Below are 27,519 nucleotides of genomic sequence, written 5' to 3' on the forward strand. Positions count from 1 at the left end.
AGGGGTGAGTTAGCAGATTATTGGGGAAGTAAGTCCTGATATTTTTGGAGGTTGCAGGGGCCACTACACCATTCAAAAAAGGCAGGTTTTAGCATATGCAGTTAGGCCCCGTAGGATGATTTTAGCTAAAAAGTGCCCCAAACACTCAAACGGGCTTGTATCTGGGAAGGGAAAAAATGGGAAACATGACTTAGACACCAAATGATACACTGTTTGCCATGTTTCCAAATTTTTATGCACAGCGGTTACAGCATGAAGCGAATGCATGTGAATATACAAAGGTGCATTGCATTAAACAAGTCCAATGAGCGTCCCAAAATGGCCGGCCTGCCTGCTTTCATCCATCAATTGTTCTAAATTTTTCATTTCCCAACAAGTTGAGGTGGAGTCTTAGCCAGCGGTACCATCAGGGAGGTGTGTAAAGCACTTTAGGCTAGTCTGCCAATCAGCTGCCAGCTTCTATCTGTCAATCAAATACAGCAGCCAATCAGAAAGCTGCCCCTTAATCAGCAGGCCCTTTATGACATCACAGAAAGACCCTCAGAACTATCTGTGCATGTCTAATGGCTGGCTGTCAGTTGGGCGGGTGGGTGGCAGAGGGAGGGGATGTCTGTCTTGTTTCTCCTGAAAATTGCGGTTTTTCTGCGTTTACGGGAAAAGTTGAGGTCCGACGCGCAAAAGTGGGGTATCGCAGAAATCACCTTTTATAGAAGCACATTTCTGGCCCCCCAAAAATGGGCATTTCAAATGAGAAATTAGTCCAATGAACAAAATAGGGTGAATAAGTATGTATTTCAGGGGTGAGTTAGCAGGTTATTGGGGAAGTAAGTCCTGATATTTTTGGAGGTTGCAGGGGCCACTACACCATTCAAAATAGGCAGGGTTTAGCATATGCAGTTAGGCCCCGTAGGTTGATTTTAGCTAAAAAGTGCCACAAACACTCAAACGGGCTTGTATCTGGGAAGGGAAAATATGGGAAACATGACTTAGACAGCAAATGATACACTGTTTGCCATGTTTCCAAATTTTTATGCACAGTGGTTACAGCATGAAGCGAATGCATGTGAATATACAAAGGTGCATTGCATTAAACAAGTCCAATGAGCGTCCCAAAATGGCCGGCCTGCCTGCTTTCATCCATCAATTGTTCTAAATTTTTCATTACCCAATGAGCTGAGGTGGAGTCTTAGCCAGTGGTACCATCAGGGAGGTGTGTAAAGCACTTTAGGCTAGACAGCCAATCAGCTGCCAGCTTCCATCTGTCAATCAAATACAGCAGCCAATCAGAAAGCTGCCCATTGATCAGCAGGCCCTTTATGACATCACAAACAGACCCTCAGAACTATCTGTGCATGTCTAATGGCTGGCTGTCAGTTGGGTGGGTGGGTGGCAGAGGGAGGGGATGTCTGTCTCGTTTCTCCTGAAAATTGCGCTTTTTCTGCGTTTACGGGAAAAGTTGAGGTCCGACGCGCAAAAGTGGGGTATCGTAGAAATCACCTTTTAAAGACGCACATTTCTGGCCCCCCAAAAATGGGCATTTCAAATGAGAAATGAGTCCAATGAACAAAATAGGGTTAATAAGTATGTATTTCAGGGGTGAGTTAGCAGGTTATTGGGGAAGTAAGTCCTGATATTTTTGGAGGTTGCAGGGGCCACTACACCATTCAAAATAGGCAGGCTTTAGCATATGCAGTTAGGCCCCGTAGGATGATTTTAGCTAAAAAGTGCCCCAAACACTCAAACGGGCTTGTATCTGGGAAGGCAAAATATGAGAAACATGACTTAGACAGCAAATGATACACTGTTTGCCATGTTTCCAAATTTTTATGCACAGTGGTTACAGCATGAAGCGAATGCATGTGAATATACAAAGGTGCATTGCATTAAACAAGTCCACTGAGTGTCCCAAAATGGCTGGCCTGCCTGCTTTCATCCATCAATTGTTCTAAATGTTTCATTACCCAATGAGCTGAGGTGGAGCCTTAGCCAGTGGTACCATCAGGGAGGTGTGTAAAGCACTTTAGGCTAGACAGCCAATCAGCTGCCAGCTTCCATCTGTCAATCAAATACAGCAACCAATCAGAAAGCTGCCCATTGATCAGCAGGCCCTTTATGACATCACAGACAGACCCTCAGAACTATCTGTGCATGTCTAATTGCTGGCTGTCAGTTGGGCGGGTGGGTGGCATAGGGGGGGGATGTCTGTCTCGTTTCTCCTGAAAATTGCAGTTTTTCTGCGTTTACGGGAAAAGTTGAGGTCCGACGCGCAAAAGTGGGGTATCGTAGAAATCACCTTTTAAAGTCGCACATTTCCGGCCCCCCAAAAATGGGCATTTCAAATGAGAAATGAGTCCAATGAACAAAATAGTGTGAATAAGTATGTATTTCAGGGGTGATTTAGCAGATTATTGGGGAAGTTAGTCCTGATATTTTTGGAGGTTGCAGGGGCCACTACACCATTTAAAATAGGCAGGTTTTAGCATATGCAGTTAGGCCCTGCAGGATGATTTTAGCTAAAAAGTGCCCCAAACACTCAAATGGGCTTGTATCTGGGAAGGGAAAAAATGGGAAACATGACTTAGACACCAAATGATACACTGTTTGCCATGTTTCCAAATTTTTATGCACAGCGGTTACAGCATGAAGCGAATGCATGTGAATATACAAAGGTGCATTGCATTAAACAAGTCCAATGAGCGTCCCAAAATGGCCGGCCTGCCTGCTTTCATCCATCAATTGTTCTAAATTTTTCATTTCCCAACGAGCTGAGGTGGAGTCTTAGCCAGTGATACCATCAGGGAGGTGTGTAAAGCACTTTAGGCTAGACTGCCAATCAGCTGCCAGCTTCTATCTGTCAATCAAATACAGCAGCCAATCAGAAAGCTGCCCCTTAATCAGCAGGCCCTTTATGACATCACAGAAAAACCCTCAGAACTATCTGTGCATGTCTAATGGCTGGCTGTCAGTTGGGCGGGTGGGTGGCAGAGGGAGGGGATGTCTGTCTCGTTTCTCCTGAAAATTGCGCTTTTTCTGCGTTTACGGGAAAAGTTGAGGTCCGACGCGCAAAAGTGGGGTATCGTAGAAATCACATTTTAAAGACGCACATTTCTGGCCCCCCAAAAATGGGCATTTCAAATGAGAAATGAGTCCAATGAACAAAATAGGGTGAATAAGTATGTATTTCAGGGGTGAGTTAGCAGATTATTGGGGAAGTAAGTCCTGATATTTTTGGAGGTTGCAGGGGCCACTACACCATTCAAAAAAGGCAGGTTTTAGCATATGCAGTTAGGCCCCGTAGGATGATTTTAGCTAAAAAGTGCCCCAAACACTCAAACGGGCTTGTATCTGGGAAGGGAAAATATGGGAAACATGACTTAGACACCAAATGATACACTATATGCCATGTTTCCAAATTTTTATGCACAGTGGTTACAGCATGAAGCGAATGCATGTGAATATACAAAGGTGCATTGCATTAAACAAGTCCACTGAGTGTCCCAAAATGGCCGGCCTGCCTGCTTTCATCCATCAATTGTTCTAAATTTTTCATTACCCAATGAGCTGAGGTGGAGTCTTAGCCAGTGGTACCATCAGGGAGGTGTGTAAAGCACTTTAGGCTAGACAGCCAATCAGCTGCCAGCTTCCATCTGTCAATCAAATACAGCAGCCAATCAGAAAGCTGCCCATTGATCAGCAGGCCCTTTATGACATCACAGACAGACCCTCAGAACTATCTGTGCATGTCTAATGGCTGGCTGTCAGTTGGGTGGGTGGGTGGCAGAGGGAGGGGATGTCTGTCTCGTTTCTCCTGAAAATTGCGCTTTTTCCGCGTTTACGGGAAAAGTTGAGGTCCGACGCGCAAAAGTGGGGTATCGTAGAAATAACCTTTTAAAGACGCACATTTCTGGCCCACCAAAAATGGGCATTTCAAATGAGAAATGAGTCTAATGAACAAAATAGGATGAATAAGTATGTATTTCAGGGGTGAGTTAGCAGGTTATTGGGGAAGTAAGTCCTGATATTTTTGGAGGTTGCAGGGGCCACTACACCATTCAAAATAGGCAGGCTTTAGCATATGCAGTTAGGCCTCGTAGGATGATTTTAGCTAAAAAGTGCCCCAATCACTCAAACAGGCTTGTATCTGGGAAGGGAAAATATGGGAAACATGACTTAGACAGCAAATGATACACTGTTTGCCATGTTTCCAAATTTTTATGCACAGTGGTTACAGCATGAAGCGAATGCATGTGAATATACAAAGGTGCATTGCATTAAACAAGTCCACTGAGTGTCCCAAAATGGCCGGCCTGCCTGCTTTCATCCATCAATTGTTCTAAATTTTTCATTACCCAATGAGCTGAGGTGGAGTCTTAGCCAGTGGTACCATCAGGGAGGTGTGTAAAGCACTTTAGGCTAGACAGCCAATCAGCTGCCAGCTTCCATCTGTCACTCAAATACAGCAGCCAATCAGAAAGCTGCCCATTGATCAGCAGGCCCTTTATGACATCACAAACAGACCCTCAGAACTATCTGTGCATGTCTAATGGCTGGCTGTCAGTTGGGCGGGTGGGTGGCAGAGGGAGGGGATGTCTGTCTCGTTTCTCCTGAAAATTGCGCTTTTTCTGCGTTTACGGGAAAAGTTGAGGTCCGACGCACAAAAGTGGGGTATCGTAGAAATCACATTTTAAAGACGCACATTTCTGGCCCCCCAAAAATGGGCATTTCAAATGAGAAATGAGTCCAATGAACAAAATAGGGTTAATATGTATGTATTTCAGGGGTGAGTTAGCAGATTATTGGGGAAGTAAGTCCTGATATTTTGGGAGGTTGCAGGGGCCACTACACCATTCAAAATAGGCAGGTTTTAGCATATGCAGTTAGGCCCCGTAGGATGATTTTAGCTAAAAAGTGCCCCAAACACTCAAACGGGCTTGTATCTGGGAAGGAAAAATATGGGAAACATGACTTAGACAGAAAATGATACACTGTATGCCATGTTTCCAAATTTGTATGCACAGTGGTTACAGCACGAAGCGAATGCATGTGAATATACAAAGGTGCATTGCATTAAACAAGTCCAATGAGCGTCCCAAAATGGCCGGCCTGCCTGCTTTCATCCATCAATTGTTCTAAATTTTTCATTACCCAATGAGCTGAGGTGGAGTCTTAGCCAGTGGTACCATCAGGGAGGTGTGTAAAGCACTTTAGGCTAGACAGCCAATCAGCTGCCAGCTTCCATCTGTCAATCAAATACAGCAGCCAATCAGAAAGCTGCCCATTGATCAGCAGGCCCTTTATGACATCACAAACAGACCCTCAGAACTATCTGTGCATGTCTAATGGCTGGCTGTCAGTTGGGCGGGTGGGTGGACGAGGGAGGGGATGTCTGTCTCGTTTCTCCTGAAAATTGCGGTTTTTCTGCGTTTACGGGAAAAGTTGAGGTCCGACGCGCAAAAGTGGGGTATCGTAGAAATCACATTTTAAAGACGCACATTTCTGGCCCCCCAAAAATGGGCATTTCAAATGAGAAATGAGTCCAATGAACAAAATAGGGTGAATAAGTATGTATTTCAGGGGTGAGTTAGCAGGTTATTGGGGAAGTAAGTCCTGATATTTTTGGAGGTTGCAGGGGCCACTACACCATTCAAAATAGGCAGGCTTTAGCATATGCAGTTAGGCCTCGTAGGATGATTTTAGCTAAAAAGTGCCCCAATCACTCAAACGGGCTTGTATCTGGGAAAGGAAAATATGGGAAACATGACTTAGACAGCAAATGATACACTGTTTGCCATGTTTCCAAATTTTATGCACAGTGGTTACAGCATGAAGTGAATGCATGTGAATATACAAAGGTGCATTGCATTAAACAAGTCCACTGAGTGTCCCAAAATTGCCGGCCTGCCTGCTTTCATCCATCAATTGTTCTAAATTTTTCATTACCCAATGAGCTGAGGTGGAGTCTTAGCCACTGGTACCATCAGGGAGGTGTGTAAAGCACTTTAGGCTAGACAGCCAATCAGCTGCCAGCTTCCATCTGTCAATCAAATACAGCAGCCAATCAGAAAGCTGCCCATTGATCAGCAGGCCCTTTATGACATCACAAACAGACCCTCAGAACTATCTGTGCATGTCTAATGGCTGGCTGTCAGTTGGGCGGGTGGGTGGACGAGGGAGGGGATGTCTGTCTCGTTTCTCCTGAAAATTGCGGTTTTTCTGCGTTTACGGGAAAAGTTGAGGTCCGACGCGCAAAAGTGGGGTATCGTAGAAATCACATTTTAAAGACGCACATTTCTGGCCCCCCAAAAATGGGCATTTCAAATGAGAAATGAGTCCAATGAACAAAATAGGGTGAATAAGTATGTATTTCAGGGGTGAGTTAGCAGGTTATTGGGGAAGTAAGTCCTGATATTTTTGGAGGTTGCAGGGGCCACTACACCATTCAAAATAGGCAGGCTTTAGCATATGCAGTTAGGCCTCGTAGGATGATTTTAGCTAAAAAGTGCCCCAATCACTCAAACGGGCTTGTATCTGGGAAAGGAAAATATGGGAAACATGACTTAGACAGCAAATGATACACTGTTTGCCATGTTTCCAAATTTTTATGCACAGTGGTTACAGCATGAAGTGAATGCATGTGAATATACAAAGGTGCATTGCATTAAACAAGTCCACTGAGTGTCCCAAAATTGCCGGCCTGCCTGCTTTCATCCATCAATTGTTCTAAATTTTTCATTACCCAATGAGCTGAGGTGGAGTCTTAGCCACTGGTACCATCAGGGAGGTGTGTAAAGCACTTTAGGCTAGACAGCCAATCAGCTGCCAGCTTCCATCTGTCAATCAAATACAGCAGCCAATCAGAAAGCTGCCCATTGATCAGCAGGCCCTTTATGACATCACAAACAGACCCTCAGAACTATCTGTGCATGTCTAATGGCTGGCTGTCAGTTGGGCGGGTGGGTGGCAGAGGGAGGGGATGTCTGTCTCGTTTCTCCTGAAAATTGTGGTTTTTCTGCGTTTACGGGAAAAGTTGAGGTCCGACGCGCAAAAGTGGGGTATCGTAGAAATCACATTTTAAAGACACACATTTCTGGCCCCCCAAAAATGGGCATTTCAAATGAGAAATGAGTCCAATGAACAAAATAGGGTGAATAAGTATGTATTTCAGGGGTGAGTTAGCAGATTATTGGGGAAGTAAGTCCTGATATTTTTGGAGGTTGCAGGGGCCACTACACCATTCAAAAAAGGCAGGTTTTAGCATATGCAGTTAGGCCCCGTAGGATGATTTTAGCTAAAAAGTGCCCCAAACACTCAAACGGGCTTGTATCTGGGAAGGGAAAAAATGGGAAACATGACTTAGACACCAAATGATACACTGTTTGCCATGTTTCCAAATTTTTATGCACAGCGGTTACAGCATGAAGCGAATGCATGTGAATATACAAAGGTGCATTGCATTAAACAAGTCCAATGAGCGTCCCAAAATGGCAGGCCTGCCTGCTTTCATCCATCAATTGTTCTAAATTTTTCATTTCCCGACAAGTTGAGGTGGAGTCTTAGCCAGCGGTACCATCAGGGAGGTGTGTAAAGCACTTTAGGCTAGTCTGCCAATCAGCTGCCAGCTTCTATCTGTCAATCAAATACAGCAGCCAATCAGAAAGCTGCCCCTTAATCAGCAGGCCCTTTATGACATCACAGAAAGACCCTCAGAACTATCTGTGCATGTCTAATGGCTGGCTGTCAGTTGGGCGGGTGGGTGGCAGAGGGAGGGGATGTCTGTCTCGTTTCTCCTGAAAATTGCGGTTTTTCTGCGTTTACGGGAAAAGTTGAGGTCCGACGCGCAAAAGTGGGGTATCGCAGAAATCACCTTTTATAGAAGCACATTTCTGGCCCCCCAAAAATGGGCATTTCAAATGAGAAATGAGTCCAATGAACAAAATAGGGTGAATAAGTATGTATTTCAGGGGTGAGTTAGCAGGTTATTGGGGAAGTAAGTCCTGATATTTTTGGAGGTTGCAGGGGCCACTACACCATTCAAAATAGGCAGGGTTTAGCATATGCAGTTAGGCCCCGTAGGTTGATTTTAGCTAAAAAGTGCCACAAACACTCAAACGGGCTTGTATCTGGGAAGGGAAAATATGGGAAACATGACTTAGACAGCAAATGATACACTGTTTGCCATGTTTCCAAATTTTTATGCACAGTGGTTACAGCATGAAGCGAATGCATGTGAATATACAAAGGTGCATTGCATTAAACAAGTCCAATGAGCGTCCCAAAATGGCCGGCCTGCCTGCTTTCATCCATCAATTGTTCTAAATTTTTCATTACCCAATGAGCTGAGGTGGAGTCTTAGCCAGTGGTACCATCAGGGAGGTGTGTAAAGCACTTTAGGCTAGACAGCCAATCAGCTGCCAGCTTCCATCTGTCAATCAAATACAGCAGCCAATCAGAAAGCTGCCCATTGATCAGCAGGCCCTTTATGACATCACAAACAGACCCTCAGAACTATCTGTGCATGTCTAATGGCTGGCTGTCAGTTGGGTGGGTGGGTGGCAGAGGGAGGGGATGTCTGTCTCGTTTCTCCTGAAAATTGCGCTTTTTCTGCGTTTACGGGAAAAGTTGAGGTCCGACGCGCAAAAGTGGGGTATCGTAGAAATCACCTTTTAAAGACGCACATTTCTGGCCCCCCAAAAATGGGCATTTCAAATGAGAAATGAGTCCAATGAACAAAATAGGGTTAATAAGTATGTATTTCAGGGGTGAGTTAGCAGGTTATTGGGGAAGTAAGTCCTGATATTTTTGGAGGTTGCAGGGGCCACTACACCATTCAAAATAGGCAGGCTTTAGCATATGCAGTTAGGCCCCTTAGGATGATTTTAGCTAAAAAGTGCCCCAAACACTCAAACGGGCTTGTATCTGGGAAGGCAAAATATGAGAAACATGACTTAGACAGCAAATGATACACTGTTTGCCATGTTTCCAAATTTTTATGCACAGTGGTTACAGCATGAAGCGAATGCATGTGAATATACAAAGGTGCATTGCATTAAACAAGTCCACTGAGTGTCCCAAAATGGCTGGCCTGCCTGCTTTCATCCATCAATTGTTCTAAATGTTTCATTACCCAATGAGCTGAGGTGGAGCCTTAGCCAGTGGTACCATCAGGGAGGTGTGTAAAGCACTTTAGGCTAGACAGCCAATCAGCTGCCAGCTTCCATCTGTCAATCAAATACAGCAACCAATCAGAAAGCTGCCCATTGATCAGCAGGCCCTTTATGACATCACAGACAGACCCTCAGAACTATCTGTGCATGTCTAATTGCTGGCTGTCAGTTGGGCGGGTGGGTGGCATAGGGGGGGGATGTCTGTCTCGTTTCTCCTGAAAATTGCAGTTTTTCTGCGTTTACAGGAAAAGTTGAGGTCCGACGCGCAAAAGTGGGGTATCGTAGAAATCACCTTTTAAAGTCGCACATTTCCGGCCCCCCAAAAATGGGCATTTCAAATGAGAAATGAGTCCAATGAACAAAATAGTGTGAATAAGTATGTATTTCAGGGGTGATTTAGCAGATTATTGGGGAAGTTAGTCCTAATATTTTTGGAGGTTGCAGGGGCCACTACACCATTTAAAATAGGCAGGTTTTAGCATATGCAGTTAGGCCCTGCAGGATGATTTTAGCTAAAAAGTGCCCCAAACACTCAAATGGGCTTGTATCTGGGAAGGGAAAAAATGGGAAACATGACTTAGACACCAAATGATACACTGTTTGCCATGTTTCCAAATTTTTATGCACAGCGGTTACAGCATGAAGCGAATGCATGTGAATATACAAAGGTGCATTGCATTAAACAAGTCCAATGAGCGTCCCAAAATGGCCGGCCTGCCTGCTTTCATCCATCAATTGTTCTAAATTTTTCATTTCCCAACGAGCTGAGGTGGAGTCTTAGCCAGTGGTACCATCAGGGAGGTGTGTAAAGCACTTTAGGCTAGACTGCCAATCAGCTGCCAGCTTCTATCTGTCAATCAAATACAGCAGCCAATCAGAAAGCTGCCCCTTAATCAGCAGGCCCTTTATGACATCACAGAAAAACCCTCAGAACTATCTGTGCATGTCTAATGGCTGGCTGTCAGTTGGGCGGGTGGGTGGCAGAGGGAGGGGATGTCTGTCTCGTTTCTCCTGAAAATTGCGCTTTTTCTGCGTTTACGGGAAAAGTTGAGGTCCGACGCGCAAAAGTGGGGTATCGTAGAAATCACATTTTAAAGACGCACATTTCTGGCCCCCCAAAAATGGGCATTTCAAATGAGAAATGAGTCCAATGAACAAAATAGGGTGAATAAGTATGTATTTCAGGGGTGAGTTAGCAGATTATTGGGGAAGTAAGTCCTGATATTTTTGGAGGTTGCAGGGGCCACTACACCATTCAAAAAAGGCAGGTTTTAGCATATGCAGTTAGGCCCCGTAGGATGATTTTAGCTAAAAAGTGCCCCAAACACTCAAACGGGCTTGTATCTGGTAAGGGAAAATATGGGAAACATGACTTAGACACCAAATGATACACTATATGCCATGTTTCCAAATTTTTATGCACAGTGGTTACAGCATGAAGCGAATGCATGTGAATATACAAAGGTGCATTGCATTAAACAAGTCCACTGAGTGTCCCAAAATGGCCGGCCTGCCTGCTTTCATCCATCAATTGTTCTAAATTTTTCATTACCCAATGAGCTGAGGTGGAGTCTTAGCCAGTGGTACCATCAGGGAGGTGTGTAAAGCACTTTAGGCTAGACAGCCAATCAGCTGCCAGCTTCCATCTGTCAATCAAATACAGCAGCCAATCAGAAAGCTGCCCATTGATCAGCAGGCCCTTTATGACATCACAGACAGACCCTCAGAACTATCTGTGCATGTCTAATGGCTGGCTGTCAGTTGGGTGGGTGGGTGGCAGAGGGAGGGGATGTCTGTCTCGTTTCTCCTGAAAATTGCGCTTTTTCCGCGTTTACGGGAAAAGTTGAGGTCCGACGCGCAAAAGTGGGGTATCGTAGAAATAACCTTTTAAAGACGCACATTTCTGGCCCACCAAAAATGGGCATTTCAAATGAGAAATGAGTCCAATGAACAAAATAGGATGAATAAGTATGTATTTCAGGGGTGAGTTAGCAGGTTATTGGGGAAGTAAGTCCTGATATTTTTGGAGGTTGCAGGGGCCACTACACCATTCAAAATAGGCAGGCTTTAGCATATGCAGTTAGGCCTCGTAGGATGATTTTAGCTAAAAAGTGCCCCAATCACTCAAACAGGCTTGTATCTGGGAAGGGAAAATATGGGAAACATGACTTAGACAGCAAATGATACACTGTTTGCCATGTTTCCAAATTTTTATGCACAGTGGTTACAGCATGAAGCGAATGCATGTGAATATACAAAGGTGCATTGCATTAAACAAGTCCACTGAGTGTCCCAAAATGGCCGGCCTGCCTGCTTTCATCCATCAATTGTTCTAAATTTTTCATTACCCAATGAGCTGAGGTGGAGTCTTAGCCAGTGGTACCATCAGGGAGGTGTGTAAAGCACTTTAGGCTAGACAGCCAATCAGCTGCCAGCTTCCATCTGTCACTCAAATACAGCAGCCAATCAGAAAGCTGCCCATTGATCAGCAGGCCCTTTATGACATCACAAACAGACCCTCAGAACTATCTGTGCATGTCTAATGGCTGGCTGTCAGTTGGGCGGGTGGGTGGCAGAGGGAGGGGATGTCTGTCTCGTTTCCCCTGAAAATTGCGCTTTTTCTGCGTTTACGGGAAAAGTTGAGGTCCGACGCGCAAAAGTGGGGTATCGTAGAAATCACATTTTAAAGACGCACATTTCTGGCCCCCCAAAAATGGGCATTTCAAATGAGAAATGAGTCCAATGAACAAAATAGGGTTAATATGTATGTATTTCAGGGGTGAGTTAGCAGATTATTGGGGAAGTAAGTCCTGATATTTTTGGAGGTTGCAGGGGCCACTACACCATTCAAAATAGGCAGGTTTTAGCATATGCAGTTAGGCCCCGTAGGATGATTTTAGCTAAAAAGTGCCCCAAACACTCAAACGGGCTTGTATCTGGGAAGGAAAAATATGGGAAACATGACTTAGACAGAAAATGATACACTGTATGCCATGTTTCCAAATTTGTATGCACAGTGGTTACAGCACGAAGCGAATGCATGTGAATATACAAAGGTGCATTGCATTAAACAAGTCCAATGAGCGTCCCAAAATGGCCGGCCTGCCTGCTTTCATCCATCAATTGTTCTAAATTTTTCATTACCCAATGAGCTGAGGTGGAGTCTTAGCCAGTGGTACCATCAGGGAGGTGTGTAAAGCACTTTAGGCTAGACAACCAATCAGCTGCCAGCTTCCATCTGTCAATCAAATACAGCAGCCAATCAGAAAGCTGCCCATTGATCAGCAGGCCCTTTATGACATCACAAACAGACCCTCAGAACTATCTGTGCATGTCTAATGGCTGGCTGTCAGTTGGGCGGGTGGGTGGACGAGGGAGGGGATGTTTGTCTCGTTTCTCCTGAAAATTGCGGTTTTTCTGCGTTTACGGGAAAAGTTGAGGTCCGACGCGCAAAAGTGGGGTATCGTAGAAATCACATTTTAAAGACGCACATTTCTGGCCCCCCAAAAATGGGCATTTCAAATGAGAAATGAGTCCAATGAACAAAATAGGGTGAATAAGTATGTATTTCAGGGGTGAGTTAGCAGGTTATTGGGGAAGTAAGTCCTGATATTTTTGGAGGTTGCAGGGGCCACTACACCATTCAAAATAGGCAGGTTTTAGCATATGCAGTTAGGCCCCGTAGGATGATTTTAGCTAAAAAGTGCCCCAAACACTCAAACGGGCTTGTATCTGGGAAGGGAAAATATGGGAAACATGACTTAGACAGAAAATGATACACTGTATGCCATGTTTCCAAATTTTTATGCACAGTGGTTACAGCATGAAGCAAATGCATGTGAATATACAAAGGTGCATTGCATTAAACAAGTCCACTGAGTGTCCCAAAATTGCCGGCCTGCCTGCTTTCATCCATCAATTGTTCTAAATTTTTCATTACCCAATGAGCTGAGGTGGAGTCTTAGCCACTGGTACCATCAGGGAGGTGTGTAAAGCACTTTAGGCTAGACAGCCAATCAGCTGCCAGCTTCCATCTGTCAATCAAATACAGCAGCCAATCAGAAAGCTGCCCATTGATCAGCAGGCCCTTTATGACATCACAAACAGACCCTCAGAACTATCTGTGCATGTCTAATGGCTGGCTGTCAGTTGGGCGGGTGGGTGGCAGAGGGAGGGGATGTCTGTCTCGTTTCTCCTGAAAATTGCGGTTTTTCTGCGTTTACGGGAAAAGTTGAGGTCCGACGCGCAAAAGTGGGGTATCGTAGAAATCACATTTTAAAGACGCACATTTCTGGCCCCCCAAAAATGGGCATTTCAAATGAGAAATGAGTCCAATGAACAAAATAGGGTGAATAAGTATGTATTTCAGGGGTGAGTTAGCAGATTATTGGGGAAGTAAGTCCTGATATTTTTGGAGGTTGCAGGGGCCACTACACCATTCAAAAAAGGCAGGTTTTAGCATATGCAGTTAGGCCCCGTAGGATGATTTTAGCTAAACAGTGCCCCAAACACTCAAACGGGCTTGTATCTGGGAAGGGAAAAAATGGGAAACATGACTTAGACACCAAATGATACACTGTTTGCCATGTTTCCAAATTTTTATGCACAGCGGTTACAGCATGAAGCGAATGCATGTGAATATACAAAGGTGCATTGCATTAAACAAGTCCAATGAGCATTCCAAAATGGCCGGCCTGCCTGCTTTCATCCATCAATTGTTCTAAATTTTTCATTTCCCAACGAGCTGAGGTGGAGTCTTAGCCAGTGGTACCATCAGGGAGGTGTGTAAAGCACTTTAGGCTAGTCTGCCAATCAGCTGCCAGCTTCTATCTGTCAATCAAATACAGCAGCCAATCAGAAAGCTGCCCCTTAATCAGCAGGCCCTTTATGACATCACAGAAAGACCCTCAGAACTATCTGTGCATGTCTAATGGCTGGCTGTCAGTTGGGCGGGTGGGTGGCAGAGGGAGGGGATGTCTGTCTCGTTTCTCCTGAAAATTGCGTTTTTTCTGCGTTTACGGGAAAAGTTGAGGTCCGACGCGCAAAAGTGGGGTATCGCAGAAATCACCTTTTATAGAAGCACATTTCTGGCCCCCCAAAAATGGGCATTTCAAATGAGAAATGAGTCCAATGAACAAAATAGGGTGAATAAGTATGTATTTCAGGGGTGAGTTAGCAGGTTATTGGGGAAGTAAGTCATGATATTTTTGGAGGTTGCAGGGGCCACTACACCATTCAAAATAGGCAGGGTTTAGCATATGCAGTTAGGCCCCGTAGGTTGATTTTAGCTAAAAAGTGCCACAAACACTCAAACGGGCTTGTATCTGGGAAGGGAAAATATGGGAAACATGACTTAGACAGCAAATGATACACTGTTTGCCATGTTTCCAAATTTTTATGCACAGTGGTTACAGCATGAAGCGAATGCATGTGAATATACAAAGGTGCATTGAATTAAACAAGTCCAATGAGCGTCCCAAAATGGCCGGCCTGCCTGCTTTCATCCATCAATTGTTCTAAATTTTTCATTAACCAATGAGCTGAGGTGGAGTCTTAGCCAGTGGTACCATCAGGGAGGTGTGTAAAGCACTTTAGGCTAGACAGCCAATCAGCTGCCAGCTTCCATCTGTCAATCAAATACAGCAGCCAATCAGAAAGCTGCCCATTGATCAGCAGGCCCTTTATGACATCACAAACAGACCCTCAGAACTATCTGTGCATGTCTAATGGCTGGCTGTCAGTTGGGTGGGTGGGTGGCAGAGGGAGGGGATGTCTGTCTCGTTTCTCCTGAAAATTGCGCTTTTTCTGCGTTTACGGGAAAAGTTGAGGTCCGACGCGCAAAAGTGGGGTATCGTAGAAATCACATTTTAAAGACGCACATTTCTGGCCCCCCAAAAATGGGCATTTCAAATGAGAAATGAGTCCAATGAACAAAATAGGGTGAATAAGTATGTATTTCAGGGGTGAGTTAGCAGGTTATTGGGGAAGTAAGTCCTGATATTTTTGGAGGTTGCAGGGGCCACTACACCATTCAAAATAGGCAGGCTTTAGCATATGCATTTAGGCCCCGTAGGATGATTTTAGCTAAAAAGTGCCCCAAACACTCAAACGGGCTTGTATCTGGGAAGGCAAACTATGAGAAACATGACTTAGACAGCAAATGATACACTGTTTGCCATGTTTCCAAATTTTTATGCACAGTGGTTACAGCATGAAGCGAATGCATGTGAATATACAAAGGTGCATTGCATTAAACAAGTCCACTGAGTGTCACAAAATGGCTGGCCTGCCTGCTTTCATCCATCAATTGTTCTAAATGTTTCATTACCCAATGAGCTGAGGTGGAGTCTTAGCCAGTGGTACCATCAGGGAGGTGTGTAAAGCACTTTAGGCTAGACAGCCAATCAGCTGCCAGCTTCCATCTGTCAATCAAATACAGCAACCAATCAGAAAGCTGCCCATTGATCAGCAGGCCCTTTATGACATCACAGACAGACCCTCAGAACTATCTGTGCATGTCTAATTGCTGGCTGTCAGTTGGGCGGGTGGGTGGCATAGGGGGGGGGATGTCTGTCTCGTTTCTCTTGAAAATTGCAGTTTTTCTGCGTTTACGGGAAAAGTTGAGGTCCGACGCGCAAAAGTGGGGTATCGTAGAAATCACCTTTTAAAGTCGCACATTTCCGGCCCCCCAAAAATGGGCATTTCAAATGAGAAATGAGTCCAATGAACAAAATAGTGTGAATAAGTATGTATTTCAGGGGTGATTTAGCAGATTATTGGGGAAGTTAGTCCTGATATTTTTGGAGGTTGCAGGGGCCACTACACCATTTAAAATAGGCAGGTTTTAGCATATGCAGTTAGGCCCTGTAGGATGATTTTAGCTAAAAAGTGCCCCAAACACTCAAATGGGCTTGTATCTGGGAAGGGAAAAAATGGGAAACATGACTTAGACACCAAATGATACACTGTTTGCCATGTTTCCAAATTTTTATGCACAGCGGTTACAGCATGAAGCGAATGCATGTGAATATACAAAGGTGCATTGCATTAAACAAGTCCAATGAGCGTCCCAAAATGGCCGGCCTGCCTGCTTTCATCCATCAATTGTTCTAAATTTTTCATTTCCCAATGAGCTGAGGTGGAGTCTTAGCCAGTGGTACCATCAGGGAGGTGTGTAAAGCACTTTAGGCTAGACAGCCAATCAGCTGCCAGCTTCCATCTGTCAATCAAATACAGCAGCCAATCAGAAAGCAGCCCAGTGATCAGCAGGCCCTTTATGACATCACAGAAAGACCCTCAGAACTATCTGTGCATGTCTAATGGCTGGCTGTCAGTTGGGTGGGTGGGTGGCGGAGGGAGGGGATGTCTGTCTCGTTTCTCCTGAAAATTGCGCTTTTTCTGCGTTTACGGGAAAAGTTGAGGTCCGACGTGCAAAAGTGGGGTATCGTAGAAATCACCTTTTAAAGACGCACATTTCTGGCCCCCCAAAAATGGGCATTTCAAATGAGAAATGAGTCCAATGAACAAAATAGGGTTAATAAGTATGTATTTCAGGGGTGAGTTAGCAGGTTATTGGGGAAGTAAGTCCTGATATTTTTGGAGGTTGCAGGGGCCACTACACCATTCAAAATAGGCAGGCTTTAGCAAATGCAGTTAGGCCCCGTAGGATGATTTTAGCTAAAAAGTGCCCCAAACACTCAAACGGGCTTGTATCTGGGAAGGGAAAATATGAGAAACATGACTTAGACAGCAAATGATACACTGTTTGCCATGTTTCCAAATTTTTATGCACAGTGGTTACAGCATGAAGCGAATGCATGTGAATATACAAAGGTGCATTGCATTAAACAAGTCCACTGAGTGTCCCAAAATGGCTGGCCTGCCTGCTTTCATCCATCAATTGTTCTAAATTTTTCATTACCCAATGAGCTGAGGTGGAGTCTTAGCCAGTGGTACCATCAGGGAGGTGTGTAAAGCACTTTAGGCTAGACAGCCAATCAGCTGCCAGCTTCCATCTGTCAATCAAATACAGCAACCAATCAGAAAGCTGCCCATTGATCAGCAGGCCCTTTATGACATCACAGACAGACCCTCAGAACTATCTGTGCATGTCTAATGGCTGGCTGTGAGTTGGGCGGGTGGGTGGCAGAGGGAGGGGATGTCTGTCTCGTTTCTCCTGAAAATTGCAGTTTTTCTCCGTTTACGGGAAAAGTTGAGGTCCGACGCGCAAAAGTGGGGTATCGTAGAAATCACCTTTTAAAGTCGCACATTTCCAGCCCCCCAAAAATGGGCATTTCAAATGAGAAATGAGTCCAATGAACAAAATAGAGTGAATAAGTATGTATTTCAGGGGTGAGTTAGCAGGTTATTGGGGAAGTAAGTCCTGATATTTTTGGAGGTTGCAGGGGCCACTACACCATTTAAAATAGGCAGGTTTTAGCATATGCAGTTAGGCCCTGTAGGATGATTTTAGCTAATAAGTGCCCCAAACACTCAAATGGGCTTGTATCTGGGAAAGGAAAAAATGGGAAACATGACTTAGACACCAAATGATACACTGTTTGCCATGTTTCCAAATTTTTATGCACAGCGGTTACAGCATGAAGCGAATGCATGTGAATATACAAAGGTGCATTTCATTAAACAAGTCCAATGAGCATCCCAAAATGGCCGGCCTGCCTGCTTTCATCCATCAATTGTTCTAAATTTTTCATTTCCCAACGAGCTGAGGTGGAGTCTTAGCCAGTGGTACCATCAGGGAGGTGTGTAAAGCACTTTAGGCTAGACAGCCAATCAGCTGCCAGCTTCCATTCTTCAATCAAATACAGCAGCCAATCAGAAAGCTGCCCATTGATCAGTAGGCCCTTTATGACATCACAGACAGACCCTCAGAACTATCTGTGCATGTCTAATGGCGGGCTGTCAGTTTGGCGGGTGGGTGGCAGAGGGAAAGGATGTCTGTCTCGTTTCTCCTGAAAATTGCGCTTTTTCTGCGTTTACGGGAAAAGTTGAGGTCCGACGCGCAAAAGTGGGGTATCGTAGAAATCACCTTTTAAAGACGCACATTTCTGCCCCCCCCCCCAAAAAATGGGCATTTCAAATGAGAAATGAGTCCAATGAACAAAATAGGGTGAATAAGTATGTATGTATCAGGGGTGAGTTAGCAGGTTATTGGGGAAGTATGTCCTGATAATTTTGGAGGTTGCAGGGGCCACTACACCATTCAAAATAGGCAGGCTTTAGCATATGCAGTTAGGCCCCGTAGGATGATTTTAGCTAAAAAGTGCCCCAAACACTCAAACGGGCTTGTATCTGGGAAGGGAAAATATAGGAAACATGACTTAGACAGCAAATGATACACTGTTTGCCATGTTTCCAAATTTGTATGCACAGTGGTTACAGCATGAAGCGAATGCATGTGAATATACAAAGGTGCATTGCATTAAACAAGTCCACTGAGTGTCCCAAAATGGCCTACCTGCCTGCTTTCATCCATCAATTGTTCTGAATTTTTCATTACCCAATGAGCTGAGGTGGAGTCTTAGCCAGTGGTACCATCAGGGAGGTGTGTAAAGCACTTTAGGCTAGACAGCCAATCAGCTGCCAGCTTCCATCTGTCAATCAAATACAGCAGCCAATCAGAAAGCTGCCCATTGATTAGCAGGCCCTTTATGACATCACAGAAAGACCCTCAGAACTACCTGTGCATGTCTAATGGCTGGCTGTCAGTTGGGCGGGTGGGTGGCAGAGGGAGGGGATGTCTGTCTCGTTTCTCCCTAAAATTGCGTTTTTTCTGCGTTTACGGGAAAAGTTGAGGTCCGACGCGCAAAAGTGGGGTATCGTAGAAATCACCTTTTAAAGACGCACATTTCTGCCCCCCCAAAAATGGGCATTTCAAATGAGAAATGAGTCCAATGAACAAAATAGGGTTAATAAGTATGTATTTCAGGGGTGAGTTAGCAGGTTATTGGGGAAGTAAGTCCTGATATTTTTGGAGGTTGCAGGGGCCACTACACCATTCAAAATAGGCAGGCTTTAGCAAATGCAGTTAGGCCCCGTAGGATGATTTTAGCTAAAAAGTGCCCCAAACACTCAAACGGGCTTGTATCTGGGAAGGGAAAATATGAGAAACATGACTTAGACAGCAAATGATACACTGTTTGCCATGTTTCCAAATTTTTATGCACAGTGGTTACAGCATGAAGCGAATGCATGTGAATATACAAAGGTGCATTGCATTAAACAAGTCCACTGAGTGTCCCAAAATGGCTGGCCTGCCTGCTTTCATCCATCAATTGTTCTAAATTTTTCATTATCCAATGAGCTGAGGTGGAGTCTTAGCCAGTGGTACCATCAGGGAGGTGTGTAAAGCACTTTAGGCTAGACAGCCAATCAGCTGCCAGCTTCCATCTGTCAATCAAATACAGCAACCAATCAGAAAGCTGCCCATTGATCAGCAGGCCCTTTATGACATCACAGACAGACCCTCAGAACTATCTGTGCATGTCTAATGGCTGGCTGTGAGTTGGGCGGGTGGGTGGCAGAGGGAGGGGATGTCTGTCTCGTTTCTCCTGAAAATTGCAGTTTTTCTCCGTTTACGGGAAAAGTTGAGGTCCGACGCGCAAAAGTGGGGTATCGTAGAAATCACCTTTTAAAGTCGCACATTTCCAGACCCCCAAAAATTGGCATTTCAAATGAGAAATGAGTCCAATGAACAAAATAGAGTGAATAAGTATGTATTTCAGGGGTGAGTTAGCAGGTTATTGGGGAAGTAAGTCCTGATATTTTTGGAGGTTGCAGGGGCCACTACACCATTTAAAATAGGCAGGTTTTAGCATATGCAGTTAGGCCCTGTAGGATGATTTTAGCTAATAAGTGCCCCAAACACTCAAATGGGCTTGTATCTGGGAAAGGAAAAAATGGGAAACATGACTTAGACACCAAATGATACACTGTTTGCCATGTTTCCAAATTTTTATGCACAGCGGTTACAGCATGAAGCGAATGCATGTGAATATACAAAGGTGCATTTCATTAAACAAGTCCAATGAGCATCCCAAAATGGCCGGCCTGCCTGCTTTCATCCATCAATTGTTCTAAATTTTTCATTTCCCAACGAGCTGAGGTGGAGTCTTAGCCAGTGGTACCATCAGGGAGGTGTGTAAAGCACTTTAGGCTAGACAGCCAATCAGCTGCCAGCTTCCATTCTTCAATCAAATACAGCAGCCAATCAGAAAGCTGCCCATTGATCAGTAGGCCCTTTATGACATCACAGACAGACCCTCAGAACTATCTGTGCATGTCTAATGGCGGGCTGTCAGTTTGGCGGGTGGGTGGCAGAGGGAAAGGATGTCTGTCTCGTTTCTCCTGAAAATTGCGCTTTTTCTGCGTTTACGGGAAAAGTTGAGGTCCGACGCGCAAAAGTGGGGTATCGTAGAAATCACCTTTTAAAGACGCACATTTCTGCCCCCCCCCCCCAAAAAATGGGCATTTCAAATGAGAAATGAGTCTAATGAACAAAATAGGGTGAATAAGTATGTATGTATCAGGGGTGAGTTAGCAGGTTATTGGGGAAGTATGTCCTGATAATTTTGGAGGTTGCAGGGGCCACTACACCATTCAAAATAGGCAGGCTTTAGCATATGCAGTTAGGCCCCGTAGGATGATTTTAGCTAAAAAGTGCCCCAAACACTCAAACGGGCTTGTATCTGGGAAGGGAAAATATAGGAAACATGACTTAGACAGCAAATGATACACTGTTTGCCATGTTTCCAAATTTGTATGCACAGTGGTTACAGCATGAAGCGAATGCATGTGAATATACAAAGGTGCATTGCATTAAACAAGTCCACTGAGTGTCCCAAAATGGCCTACCTGCCTGCTTTCATCCATCAATTGTTCTAAATTTTTCATTACCCAATGAGCTGAGGTGGAGTCTTAGCCAGTGGTACCATCAGGGAGGTGTGTAAAGCACTTTAGGCTAGACAGCCAATCAGCTGCCAGCTTCCATCTGTCAATCAAATACAGCAGCCAATCAGAAAGCTGCCCATTGATTAGCAGGCCCTTTATGACATCACAGAAAGACCCTCAGAACTACCTGTGCATGTCTAATGGCTGGCTGTCAGTTGGGCGGGTGGGTGGCAGAGGGAGGGGATGTCTGTCTCGTTTCTCCCTAAAATTGCGTTTTTTCTGCGTTTACGGGAAAAGTTGAGGTCCGACGCGCAAAAGTGGGGTATCGTAGAAATCACCTTTTAAAGACGCACATTTCTGCCCCCCCAAAAATGGGCATTTCAAATGAGAAATGAGTCCAATGAACAAAATAGGGTTAATAAGTATGTATTTCAGGGGTGAGTTAGCAGGTTATTGGGGAAGTAAGTCCTGATATTTTTGGAGGTTGCAGGGGCCACTACACCATTCAAAATAGGCAGGCTTTAGCAAATGCAGTTAGGCCCCGTAGGATGATTTTAGCTAAAAAGTGCCCCAAACACTCAAACGGGCTTGTATCTGGGAAGGGAAAATATGAGAAACATGACTTAGACAGCAAATGATACACTGTTTGCCATGTTTCCAAATTTTTATGCACAGTGGTTACAGCATGAAGCGAATGCATGTGAATATACAAAGGTGCATTGCATTAAACAAGTCCACTGAGTGTCCCAAAATGGCTGGCCTGCCTGCTTTCATCCATCAATTGTTCTAAATTTTTCATTACCCAATGAGCTGAGGTGGAGTCTTAGCCAGTGGTACCATCAGGGAGGTGTGTAAAGCACTTTAGGCTAGACAGCCAATCAGCTGCCAGCTTCCATCTGTCAATCAAATACAGCAACCAATCAGAAAGCTGCCCATTGATCAGCAGGCCCTTTATGACATCACAGACAGACCCTCAGAACTATCTGTGCATGTCTAATGGCTGGCTGTGAGTTGGGCGGGTGGGTGGCAGAGGGAGGGGATGTCTGTCTCGTTTCTCCTGAAAATTGCAGTTTTTCTCCGTTTACGGGAAAAGTTGAGGTCCGACGCGCAAAAGTGGGGTATCGTAGAAATCACCTTTTAAAGTCGCACATTTCCAGACCCCCAAAAATTGGCATTTCAAATGAGAAATGAGTCCAATGAACAAAATAGAGTGAATAAGTATGTATTTCAGGGGTGAGTTAGCAGGTTATTGGGGAAGTAAGTCCTGATATTTTTGGAGGTTGCAGGGGCCACTACACCATTTAAAATAGGCAGGTTTTAGCATATGCAGTTAGGCCCTGTAGGATGATTTTAGCTAATAAGTGCCCCAAACACTCAAATGGGCTTGTATCTGGGAAAGGAAAAAATGGGAAACATGACTTAGACACCAAATGATACACTGTTTGCCATGTTTCCAAATTTTTATGCACAGCGGTTACAGCATGAAGCGAATGCATGTGAATATACAAAGGTGCATTTCATTAAACAAGTCCAATGAGCATCCCAAAATGGCCGGCCTGCCTGCTTTCATCCATCAATTGTTCTAAATTTTTCATTTCCCAACGAGCTGAGGTGGAGTCTTAGCCAGTGGTACCATCAGGGAGGTGTTTAAAGCACTTTAGGCTAGACAGCCAATCAGCTGCCAGCTTCCATTCTTCAATCAAATACAGCAGCCAATCAGAAAGCTGCCCATTGATCAGTAGGCCCTTTATGACATCACAGACAGACCCTCAGAACTATCTGTGCATGTCTAATGGCGGGCTGTCAGTTTGGCGGGTGGGTGGCAGAGGGAAAGGATGTCTGTCTCGTTTCTCCTGAAAATTGCGCTTTTTCTGCGTTTACGGGAAAAGTTGAGGTCCGACGCGCAAAAGTGGGGTATCGTAGAAATCACCTTTTAAAGACGCACATTTCTGCCCCCCCCCCCCCAAAAATGGGCATTTCAAATGAGAAATGAGTCCAATGAACAAAATAGGGTGAATAAGTATGTATTTCAGGGGTGAGTTAGCAGGTTATTGGGGAAGTATGTCCTGATAATTTTGGAGGTTGCAGGGGCCACTACACCATTCAAAATAGGCAGGCTTTAGCATATGCAGTTAGGCCCCGTAGGATGATTTTAGCTAAAAAGTGCCCCAAACACTCAAACGGGCTTGTATCTGGGAAGGGAAAATATGGGAAACATGACTTAGACAGCAAATGATACACTGTTTGCCATGTTTCCAAATTTTTATGCACAGTGGTTACAGCATGAAGCGAATGCATGTGAATATACAAAGGTGCATTGCATTAAACAAGTCCACTGAGTGTCCCAAAATGGCCTACCTGCCTGCTTTCATCCATCAATTGTTCTAAATTTTTCATTACCCAATGAGCTGAGGTGGAGTCTTAGCCAGTGGTACCATCAGGGAGGTGTGTAAAGCACTTTAGGCTAGACAGCCAATCAGCTGCCAGCTTCCATCTGTCAATCAAATACAGCAGCCAATCAGAAAGCTACCCATTGATTAGCAGGCCCTTTATGACATCACAGAAAGACCCTCAGAACTACCTGTGCATGTCTAATGGCTGGCTGTCAGTTGGGCGGGTGGGTGGCAGAGGGAGGGGATGTCTGTCTCGTTTCTCCCTAAAATTGCGTTTTTTCTGCGTTTACGGGAAAAGTTGAGGTCCGACGCGCAAAAGTGGGGTATCGTAGAAATCACCTTTTAAAGACGCACATTTCTGCCCCCCCAAAAATGGGCATTTCAAATGAGAAATGAGTCCAATGAACAAAATAGGGTGAATAAGTATGTATTTCAGGGGTGAGTTAGCAGGTTATTGGGGAAGTATGTCCTGATAATTTTGGAGGTTGCAGGGGCCACTACACCATTCAAAATAGGCAGGCTTTAGCATATGCAGTTAGGCCCCGTAGGTTGATTTTAGCTAAAAAGTGCCCCAAACACTCAAACGTGCTTGCATCTGGGATGGGAAAATATGGGAAACATGACTTAGACACCAAAAGATACACTATATGCCATGTTTCCAAATTTGTATGCACAGTGGTTACAGCATGAAGCGAATGCATGTGAATATACAAAGGTGCATTGCATTAAACAAGTCCACTGAGTGTCCCAAAATTGCCGGCCTGCCTGCTTTCATCCATCAATTGTTCTAAATTTTTCATTACCCAATGAGCTGAGGTGGAGTCTTAGCCACTGGTACCATCAGGGAGGTGTGTAAAGCACTTTAGGCTAGACAGCCAATCAGCTGCCAGCTTCCATCTGTCAATCAAATACAGCAACCAATCAGAAAGCTGCCCATTGATCAGCAGGCCCTTAATGACATCACAGACATACCCTCAGAACTATCTGTGCATGTCTAATGGCTGGCTGTCAGTTGGGCGGGTGGGTGGCAGAGGGAGGGGATGTCTGTCTCGTTTCTCCTGAAAATTGCAATTTTTCTGCGTTTACGGGAAAAGTTGAGGTCCGACGCGCAAAAGTGGGGTATCGTAGAAATCACCTTTTAAAGACGCACATTTCTGGCCCCCCAAAAATGGGCATTTCAAATGAGAAATGAGTCCAATGAACAAAATAGGGTGAATAAGTATGTATTTCAGGGGTGAGTTAGCAGGTTTTTGGGGAAGTAAGTCCTGATATTTTTGGAGGTTGCAGGGGCCACTACACCATTCAAAATAGGCAGGCTTTAGCATATGCAGTTAGGCCCCGTAGGATGATTTTAGCTAAAAAGTGCCCCAAACACTCAAACGGGCTTGTATCTGGGAAGGGAAAATATGGGAAACATGAATTAGACAGCAAATGATACACTGTTTGCCATGTTTCCAAATTTTTATGCACAGTGGTTACAGCATGAAGCGAATGCATGTGAATATACAAAGGTGCATTGCATTAAACATGTCCACTGAGTGTCCCAAAATGGCCGGCCTGCCTGCTTTCATCCATCAATTGTTCTAAATTTTTCATTACCCAATGAGCTGAGGTGGAGTCTTAGCCAGTGGTACCATCAGGGAGGTGTGTAAAGCACTTTAGGCTAGACAGCCAATCAGCTGCCAGCTTCCATCTGTCAATCAAATACAGCAGCCAATCAGAAAGCTGCCCATTGATCAGCAGGCCCTTTATGACATCACAGAAAGACCCTCAGAACTATCTGTGCATGTCTAATGGCTGGCTGTCAGTTGGGTGGGTGGGTGGCAGAGGGAGGGGATGTCTGTCTCGTTTCTCCTGAAAATTGCGCTTTTTCTGCGTTTACGGGAAAAGTTGAGGTCCGACGCGCAAACCTGGGGTATCGTAGAAATCACCTTTTAAAGACGCACATTTCTGCCCCCCCCCCCCAAAAATGGGCATTTCAAATGAGAAATGAGTCCAATGAACAAAATAGGGTGAATAAGTATGTATTTCAGGGGTGAGTTAGCAGGTTATTGGGGAAGTAAGTCCTGATATTTTTGGAGGTTGCAGGGCCACTACACCATTCAAAATAGGCAGGCTTGAGCATATGCAGTTAGGCCCCGTAGGATGATTTTAGCTAAAAAGTGCCCCAAACACTCAAACGGGCTTGTATCTGGGAAGGTAAAATATGGGAAACATGACTTAGACAGCAAATGATACACTGTTTGCCATGTTTACAATTTTTTATGCACAGTGGTTACAGCATGAAGCGAATGCATGTGAATATACAAAGGTGCATTGCATTAAACAAGTCCACTGAGTGTCCCAAAATGGCCGGCCTGCATGCTTTCATCCGTCAATTGTTCTAAATTTTTCATTACCCAATGAGCTGAGGTGGAGTCTTAGCCAGTGGTACCATCAGGGAGGTGTGTAAAGCACTTTAGGCTAGACAGCCAATCAGCTGCCAGCTTCCATCTTTCAATCAAATACAGCAGCCAATCAGAAAGCTGCCCATTGATCAGCAGGCCCTTTATGACATCACAGAAAGACCCTCAGAACTATCTGTGCATGTCTAATGGCTGGCTGTCAGTTGGGCGGGTGGGTGGCAGAGGGAGGGGATGTCTGTCTTGTTTCTCCCTAAAATTGCGGTTTTTCTGCGTTTACGGGAAAAGTTGAGGTCCGACGCGCAAAAGTGGGGTATCGTAGAAATCACCTTTTAAAGACGCACATTTCTGTCCCCCCAAAAATGGGCATTTCAAATGAGAAATGAGTCCAATGAACAAAATAGGGTGAATAAGTATGTATTTCAGGCGTGAGTTAGCAGGTTATTGGGGAAGTAAGTCCTGATATTTTTGGAGCTTGCAGGGGCCACTACACCATTAAAAATAGGCAGGCTTTAGCATATGCAGTTAGGCCCCGTAGGTTGATTTTAGCTAAATGTGCCCCAAACACTCAAACGGGCTTGTATCTGGGAAGGGAAAATATGGGAAACATGACTTAGACAGCAAATGATACACTGTATGCCATGTTTCCAAATTTTTATGCACAGTGGTTACAGCATGAAGCGAATGCATGTGAATATACAAAAGTTGCATTGCATTAAACAAGTCCAATGAGCGTCCCAAAATGGCCGGCCTGCCTGCTTTCATCCATCAATTGTTCTAAATTTTTCATTACCCAATGAGCTGAGGTGGAGTCTTAGCCAGTGGTACCATCAGGGAGGTGTGTAAAGCACTTTAGGCTAGACAGCCAATCAGCTGCCAGCTTCCATCTGTCAATCAAATAAAGCAGCCAATCAGAAAGCTGCCCATTGTTCAGCAGGCCCTTTATGACATCACAGAAAGACCCTCAGAACTATCTGTGCATGTCTAATGGCTGGCTGTCAGTTGGGCGGGTGGGTGGCAGAGGGAGGGGATGTCTGTCTCGTTTCTCCCTAAAATTGCGGTTTTTCTGAGTTTACGGGAAAAGTTGAGGTCCGACTCGCAAAAGTGGGGTATCGTAGAAATCACCTTTTAAAGACGCACATTTCTGCCCCCCCCCCCAAAAATGGGCATTTCAAATGAGAAATGAGTCCAATGAACAAAATAGGGTGAATAAGTATGTATTTCAGGGGTGAGTTAGCAGGTTATTGGGGAAGTAAGTTCTGATATTTTTGGAGGTTGCAGGGGTCACTACACCATTCAAAATAGGCAGGCTTTAGCATATGCAGTTAGGCCCCGTAGGTTGATTTTAGCTAAAAAGTGCCCCAAACACTGAAACGGGCTTGTATCTGGGAAGGGAAAATATGGGAAACATGACTTAGACAGCAAATGATACACTGTATGCCATGTTTCCAAATTTTTATGCACAGTGGTTACAGCATGAAGCGAATGCATGTGAATATACAAAGGTGCATTGCATTAAACAAGTCCAATGAGCGTCCCAAAATGGCCGGCCTGCCTGCTTTCATCCATCAATTGTTCTAAATTTTTCATTACCCAATGAGCTGAGGTGGAGTCTTAGCCAGTGGTACCATCAGGGAGGTGTGTAAAGCA

Source organism: Crinia signifera, chromosome 5 (assembly GCF_055691185.1).
Source record: "Crinia signifera chromosome 5, ASM5569118v1, whole genome shotgun sequence".
Lineage (NCBI taxonomy): Eukaryota > Metazoa > Chordata > Amphibia > Anura > Myobatrachidae > Crinia > Crinia signifera.